The sequence below is a fragment of the Alligator sinensis genome, unplaced genomic scaffold (assembly GCF_000455745.1).
Source record: "Alligator sinensis unplaced genomic scaffold, ASM45574v1 scaffold268_1, whole genome shotgun sequence".
Lineage (NCBI taxonomy): Eukaryota > Metazoa > Chordata > Crocodylia > Alligatoridae > Alligator > Alligator sinensis.
Genome location: NW_005841853.1, coordinates 4,897,204 through 4,905,672, shown reverse-complemented (window position 1 = coordinate 4,905,672; position 8,469 = coordinate 4,897,204). Strand labels below are relative to the sequence as shown.

The 8,469-nt window shown below is 47.6% G+C and overlaps 1 non-coding gene across 1 annotated transcript; it reads left to right on the top strand.

Annotated features, from left to right (window-relative positions):
* Positions 1-5,489: 5,489 nt before the first annotated feature.
* TRNAP-UGG lies at positions 5,490-5,561 on the top strand. The gene has a single exon. It is a non-coding gene; the product is annotated as a tRNA-Pro (tRNA).
* Positions 5,562-8,469: the final 2,908 nt, after the last annotated feature.

Sequence of the window (8,469 nt, the reverse complement as noted above, 5' to 3'; positions counted from 1 at the left end):
GTGATGTCAGTATACAACACAAGTAGAGCAGCACAGCCATACCCCACATGCTGCCAGTGGCCCCAGTCACATCATGCCCTGAGAACAAGGCGCTTGCAGGTCCCCCTTTCCAGACTCGCAGTTTATGCCAGTCCCATCCAGGATCTGAGCAGCTCAGGAAACCTTGCAGCTCTGTTCTTCTGGGGCACTTGTACATGCAATGGGGATTTAGTCCTCAGGGTTTTATTCTAGGCCCTCAAAATTGAAATGTGGGTTTTTAATCGAAACCCACCATTTTCATAGAGTCATAGTTGTTAGGGGCTGCCTCACCACTTCTGCCTTCAGCAGGCTCCTGCAGCTGGCGGGACACCAGGGCCCACCCTCTGGGACAGCACGGGAAGGCAGCAGAGGGTGGTTGGGTGTACAGAAAAGGCAGGGATGGTGTATGGGGAGCTGGAAGCCCAGGCAGGCTCGAAGAAGCATTAGATTGGGTGGCTCCAAGCTGGGGCAGCACCTGATGAGCTAGCAGCATGCCCGATCTTTCAGTGCCCTGTGCACCATCCCCGCTGCCTTCTCCGGCCACCAAACAACACAGCCACCCTCCTGCCACCTTCCAGTGTTGCCCCAGGAGCAAGCCAGCCCGCTCCCGAGTGGCCCCAGACATCCTGCCAGCCGCTGAAGGCAGAAAGAGCAAGGGGCCTGATCCTTATTTTTCTGCAGAGTCTGTCTGCCTCTCCGGTGGCTGGGGGGTGAGCTGCCAGCTGTATCGTTGCAATTTGCAATATCGCGAACTAAGCTTCATCAGGATGTAACTTAGTTTGTGACAATGCAAACTTATTTAAAACCCCCAAAACTCTTGCACGTGTACAGCGTGATGCCATTAAGCCATACAACGTGACATTTTCGTCACAGGTACAAGCACCCCTAGAGTCCTGAGCATGTCTGAAACTGGAAGAGAGGTCTGTCCTCCTGCAGAAACCAAACCTGCCTGTGCCTGAGGACTTGGGCCACCACTTGCATTTCCCTGCTCACCAAGGAACACATGGGTTTGTCACTCAGTGGGGACATATGGGCAGTCAGGGATCAGTGCCTCTATTTTGGAGCCTTAAAATTAGCTGCCTATTTCAAAAACCAACAAATGCAGAAGTCCTGGACTATGGCTCAAATCAGTTCACATCTAGGTTGCTTTTCTAGTCACCGCTACACCCTCCCCCCCCCCGCTCATTCAATGCCCAACCTACTTGCTAAGAGTACCACCTAGTGCCCATCTAGCTTAGTGGTTGAAGGCATGTGGCCATCTGCCTGAGATGAAAACCCACAGCTCATTACAGCCAATGATTTCACTGTGGCTAAATAATAGCCCACAGCAAAAGCAGAGTCCCCAGCATTTAGGAAGAAACACTACTGCAGACCTGGGAGTCAGTACCATCTGCTGGACAGGGCAGTAGGGTTCACAAGCACCAAGGTATTACCCAAATTCTGCTAGGTCTATACGACACTAAGAGAAGTCATAGCAAGGAGAGCCACTCCCTTCAGCTTCCCATGGAAGAGATTTAAATATCCTTTCCCCAAATATTAAAAACTCAGAGATAGTCAGTCTTATAATGAGTTGACTCTAGAGGTGCCAATGCCACCCACCACCTGTCACCATAATGATACGAGCGCCTAAACCTTAATTAATAGCTGCCCTTTATTTTATTTATTTCATTTATTATCCCCTTTTTCATTTTTTTTCCCTTTTGTTTTAGAAGACAGAAATTGGCCCCGGGGACGATTCCTGCAAAAGTCAATCAGAAATTCATCTCATGCGGCGCCTGATCAGAACTTTTCATTTATTAGTCACCGACTAGTGATTTCTAAACCAGGCAGCAGGACAAAAGCAGGCAGCCAGGCATTCAAATCAGATTAGCAATTTGCACCCTATGAAAGGGATTAGCCCGGCTGCCTGGATTGGGTGCTTGAAGACATCAATCTGCATCTGTCAAAAAGTGTAACCTGATTAGTGTCCACAGCTCCATACTTGGGTTGGTAAAGATAATAATTCATTAACAACTGGCTTCAGATTGCATCTGATTCCTTATGGGAAATTCTTAAAGATAAACCTTGTATTTCCTCAGGGATCTGATCTTCAAGACAGGCTTCCACATTGCCTCTGTGCTAACAAATGATTGCACCTGTGTTCTGCCCCAGGCCCAGCCGTAGTGACGGGTGGATGCTGTTGTGGCTAAAATGCTTGGCTTTGAGGTCTTAATTCAAATCCTCCTCTGCTATAGTCACATCTGCAAGTCATCTAAGCCCATTATTGTGTCTTAGTTTCCATTTGCAAAGCAAAAAGGATAAACTCTCCTTCTTTGTTTATTTAGGACCTAAGTGTAGTGCCATTGGCGTTTAGTTGGCATTGGTATTTAAACTGATGTAGGTGACACCAGGATCAGAAGCAGACAGGCATGCAGCTGTCGGCGCTATCGCTGTGCTTCATCATTAGGTAGCAGGGAAGCCAGTAATAGTTTACATGCATTTAGCAAGCAGCTATCCCGGGATGGAAGCAAACAGATGAAACCTAAACTGGTATAACTAAAACTGGTGGAATTTTACCCAGTTCTGTTAGGGGAAATTCTCTGCTGGATTGGGTGAAGTTACCCAACTAGTCTATACCAGTCTATAGCTGGTTACATGGGTATAAATCTTTTGCTTGTCTGCACCTTCCGATTATAAACACTTTGGGGCAGGGGCTTTCTCTTACAATATGCCTGTGCAATGTCTAGCGCAATGATTCTAGGTAGCCGGGCATTTAGAGGACAACGCTGGACTTTGGATCAGCCCTTTAGTGCCTAACTTCTAAACAAGCATGTGGATGTCTATGTATATAGATGCTTGTTGCTGCAGCTCATCGTGGCTGAAGATCAATATAGTATCTATGTACCTCATAAGCCCCAGTGAAGGATAAGTTTTGAAACTTAAGGGATGCACAGATGCTGTTTTGAGCTTCTGCACATGGGTTGATTCCAACGGATGGCTGCAAATACTCAGGGAAGCCAACCTGAAAGTGCAAAATGTTGCTGTGAAACACACAGACCTGCTCTCCAGAAACCCAGGCTTGATTGAAACAGATCAAGTCAAAATTAGGAATACTTCTACCAGCATTTTGCCTCTTCATCATCGACATCCAAGGACCTCAGAAGCCATTCTAACCATCAAGAAGGCTTTCATACAATCATAGAAAATGAGGGTTGGAAGGGACCTCAGGAGGTCACATCTAGTCCAACCCCCTGCTCAAAGCAGGACCAGCCCCAACTACATCATCCCAGCTAAAGCTTTGTCTAACTGGGTTTAGAAAACCTGCAAGGCTGCAGAGTCACCACCTCTCTGGGTAGCCTGTTCCAGTGCTTTACTGCCCTCCTAGTGAGATAATTCTTCCTAATATCCAACCTTAACTTCCCTTGCTTCAACTTGAGCCCATTGCTCCTTGTCCTTTCCCACTTCGCTGTACAGCATTTCTAGCTTTATTATTATTTATCTGTATTATCTTATACCTAAGACCCCTTTGCACAAATAGAGAATAAGAAGATGGACCTGTTCCAAAGAGCTTCTGCGCAAAATATGAAGCAAAGGACAACAGATGGAAACAGGCAGGGGGGATGCAAGGAAATAATAAGAGACCAGTCAGCAAGGTGGGCACTGTTCTGAGCACACCAATAGCCCACGTGCTGTTGATTTTTGTGTAGGCGTCACCACAAGGGAGAGTGAGACGTGGGATTTGAAGGAGAAGAATAAAGTGATTTTGCAGGTGTGTCTGGGAACAAAGTCGAACGAGTGAGAAATGAGAACTGGCATCACAGAGGGAACAGAAGCACGAGATGACCTTTTGATACCGAATGAGAGATGACAGGGTGAGAGGGTAGGGATAGACCATGAAGAGCTATAACAAATACGTTATGTTTGATGGGACAGAGGAGGAAGAATCAGTGGAGAGATGGGAGGGGATGTGGTCAAACAGACAGACCAAGAAAATATCTTTGCAGCAGCTTTCTGGATGGGGATAAGAGGACCAGATTGTGTTGGTCAAGGCCAGAGAAAAGGATGTTGCAAGAATGGACACATGAGATGACAAGAGCCTGAACAAGAAGTGTAATTCCAGAGCTGACTAGGAAAGGCCATGTCTCAGAGATGTTATGTGGAGGAAATCTGCAAGACCAAGCCTGAAGATAGGGACCCAGGGCGAAGTGTGGGTCATGAGTGATGCCCAGGTGACAGGCTCTCAGTAAGATGGTGCTGTCCCAAATGATGCAGGAAGGAGCTATGGAGGATGTAGTGGATGAAATGCTTCATTTTAGCTAGGCAGAGCTTGAGGCAATAGTTGCATGTCCAAGAGAAGGTGCCATCCAGGTTGGCTGAGGCTTTTTTTGGATAGAAGAAAAGTGGTCTTGTTATCTCCCCTTCACAGCTGGAGAACCTGAAGTACTCATGAGCTAAAAGGTCTGTCAAGGCCATGCAGCAATACAATGGGAATGGCCAAAATAAAACCCAGGCGTTCTGAGCTCCCGGCCCCTGCTATATACACAGATCCTGGCCGTTTCATCTACCTTCGCTGCTGAGCTTTTAGTAGGTGCTTATCTGGAGGCCAGCCAGCTTCTGCGTCACCTTCCCACACCCCTGGCTTCTCCACCAACACCAGCTGTTCCCTCAGACTTCAAACATCGTACTAATAAGAGCACCTTGCAATAATACTTCTGCTCTGAAAAGACTGCAACAGCCTTTTTATCCACTGGCTTCAGCAGATCATAGAAAATGAGGGTTGGAAGGGACTGCAACTAGTCCAACCCCCTGCTCAATGCAGGACTGTCCCCAACTACATCATCCCAGCCAAGGCTTTGTCTAGCCGGGTCTTAAAATCCTCCAAGGATGGAGATTTTGGCTCAGTGAGAGCTGATCATTTGCAGGCTCTGGCAGTCTCCCATACCAACATACATGCTTTTTACATGCAGGTAGAGAAGCGGTTAGCTGGGTTAGCCTGAAGTCAGGCAGAAGGCAGGGCATGGGTGGCATCTTAGAGACCAGCTAGTTCAGAGAGGTGTGAACTTTTGTAGGCAACAGCATCTTGCCTTTGATCCATCAGTCAGTGCAAGGAAGGACATTGTATTGTATCACATCATTGTATGAGGGCTGTCCAGCTGGCAGCCCATGGGTCACAGGGAGCCAGAAAAGGGTTCATTTGTGCCCCTCCAAGGGCACCACCTGGCTGCTGCTCCCTCCATCGCTCCAGCTGCAGCAGCAATTGGGGTCTCCAGGCTCCCCCTCCCTTCTCCACCTTCACCTCCTGCCTCTGCCCAGCACAGCACAACCCACAGTGCCAGGGGAGCCTGCAGCTGGAGGAGCCCAGGTGGTTCATTGCAGCAAGGAAGACTTTACTGGGAGTGAAGCCAGATTTTGCTGAAAGGATGCTTAAGCTTCCAAGAACTGCGCCGCCAAAGGAGACAAGTGTTTCTCCAAATTCAGAGTCTTGCAGGTGTGGCTCGTTGGTCTAGGGGTATGATTCTCGCTTTGGGTGTGAGAGGTCCCGGGTTCAAATCCCGGACGAGCCCTTTATGGCTGGCAGGGGAAAATGGCATCTTGGGGCTGCTAAAGAACATTTGTTAGGGACCTGATGCAGCATGCAAGGCTGGTCCTGGTGGTCTACTGGAGGCAGGTGTCCTGGGTGCATTTTTTGAGTAAGGCTAAGGATATCATTCTCCTGCTCTACTCAGCCTTGGTGAGACTGCGACCAGTTTTGGGTGCTACACTTCAGGAAGTGCATGGCAAAGCTCAAGAGAGTCCAAAGGAGGACCACATGCATGATTATAGGCCTAGAGACCAGGTCATATTAAGAGAAGCTGAAAGACTAGGAACTGTTCAGCCTGGAGAAGAGAAGACTCACAGGGGACTTGGTGGCAGCTTATAAGTGTATCAGGCCTGGGGGAGCATCTGTTCACCAAGGGCCCCCAAGGGAGGACAAGAAATAATGGGCACAAGCTCACTGAGGATTGCTTCAAGCTAGACATAAGGAGAAACTTCTTTACAAGTTGAGTGCTGACGGTTTGGAACAGGCTTCCCCGAGAGGTGGTCTTCAAAAAGCATCTCCACACTGGCGATCTTCAAAAAGTATCTTGATGCCCACCTTGCTGGGGTCATCTGATTCCAGCGGTCTTTCCTGCCCAAATGCAGGGGGCTGCACCCAATGATCTGTAAGGTCCCTTCCAGCCCCTAACAACTATAAGACTATGAAGCTGTGTATGTTGAGGGGGGAAAAAAGAAGAAGAATTTGCAAAAATGTGTAAGTCCAACATCTGAGATCTCCAAAGATAACTGCAGATCAGCCCCCATTCCCCGCTGAAAGCAGACAGCCTTCTTACTCGTTCATCAAAGGGTATGTGCAGTCTCCAGAGCAGTGAGTCCTGTAGCCCCCAGCACCTTTAAGCTGCCACATCCACCTCTCTTCCTTTGCAGACAAATGACTCTAGAAAAGGGACTTGTGAGTCACTACATAATGCACACCTGCTTCAAAGTCTCCGTCTTCTTGCCCTTGCCTTGCGTTGACACGTCAACTTGTTTAATGGTACCATGTGTCATTGTCAGCCACACATACTGTCTGCCTCTTGCTGGTTTGTGCCATTAAAAGATGTGCGGAGAAGGGATGCACCCGTCAGTGAAAGTCCTTTCCGCCTGGTGCACTCTTCAGGGAGAAGCAGAAGCAGATGAGAGAAGGAAGGTCTCTGCTCTGTGTCAGTGTGAGATAAGATGGAGCTGGGGAGCTGCTGTTTATTAGGAGCCTGGCAGGCTTCTCAGGTGATAAACCACAGCTTAATAGGAAGGTTTCTAGGTTCCCTTCCCCAGGTTCCCTTCTAATGTATCCCAAAGGCACGTGTAGCTCAGGATGTGGTAGACAAGTATCTCCAGGTCAGTCTGGATCTGACCTACCTATGAGCTCAGGCTGCGGTGGAAAGGTGTCTCCATGACAGGACAGCTCTATGGGCACATCTACACAAGACACTAAATGCACAGTAGACTAATTCTACTGCGTATTAGCGCATCACAGCAGAAGCCATGCTAATGCACTAATGCACAGTAGAATTAGCCTACTGTGCATTAGTGTCACTAAAAAGGCGTGCACCGGCACTATCTCCTGTTACTGTGCACTGAGTTAGTACCTGTTATAACTACGCTCAGTAACTACGGTGCATTAATGCACTTGTAGATGTGCCCTATGCGAGCTAGGAGCTCTGGGGCAATAAGCCGTGGGTCCCCTTTGAATGAGGTTGGTCTCTCTCTGTCCTCTTGCCTGTCCGCTTATCTCACATCAGTGTCACTCCCCTGTCCTCCCTTCCTCCTCTGCCTGTGTGTCCTCGGTCATCATCTTCTCTCCCTGTATATGCTTCTCAATTGCCTTGCTCCCTTCTCCCCTGAAAAGACATCTGTTCCTATTCCCCCACTTCCCAGACATCCCTATCCCACCAGGCTTGCACTACAGATTCAGGCCTTTGTGTGTTTTAGCAGTCTTCACATAATGTGCCTGTGTAGAATAAAAAAGGTCTTTGCACATTATACCATTACTAGTGTAAAAGCCCATCAAAAATGACGGGCAAAAATAGGTACTTGTTATAGGGTACTACGTTTCTGTTTTCCACTGTGTCATTACCAACTTGAGCTGTTCTGCCTGGTCTTCTTCTATACAATGGGTACCCATCAACATTTCCTCGGTAAACTCCTTCGGATATTTCTTGAGACATTGATGATTTTCCATGCACGGTACATTTGGATTCAATTCTCCATACGATCCGTGAATCACACCTCTCGTCACAATGATCTTTGCTCAACAGACGTCATGCTGTTGTACGATCAAATGTTTGTTTTAAGGGTCTGGTAACGCTCGTTGTGCCGAATCGTCATCAAATCCCACAAATACTCTGGAAACGGTCTTCTTGGGGGCAGAATCACTTTACACTTACGACAACTACTCCGGAATTGGCAATCTGATAGGCTTTCAGCTTGGAAGTTTAAAGAGTTACAAAATTGGCACACCGTGTTCATGAATCCACAACTGTGTTCCTCCGTCTCATCTTCAACTCTATTGTTGCCTACTCTTTCAGCCTGTCTTCTATTGTCTCTGCAAACCTTTTGCCTTTCCATTGCATCTCTTCAACGACGTCCTCTTTGCTCATCTGTTTCCTTTTGTCTTGCTCTTGCCATTCTTTTGGCATTCAGTTGCCGTCTATTCTCTGCTTCACCTTGGTAAGGGTGTTATGGGTTAAAGTTAAAGTAAGGGTGTTAAGGGACATTTTTTGCTTGGATACTGGGAGTACACCATAACTAATTGAAATCAATCACTAAAGTCCAGAAAAGTGAGCGCAAATATGGCTTTTTGAGCATGACAGACAGAATGACGAAGACACAAAGGAAGCAAATTCATAGATGCATAGATTATAAGGCGGGAAGGGACCTCGGAAGATCATTGGG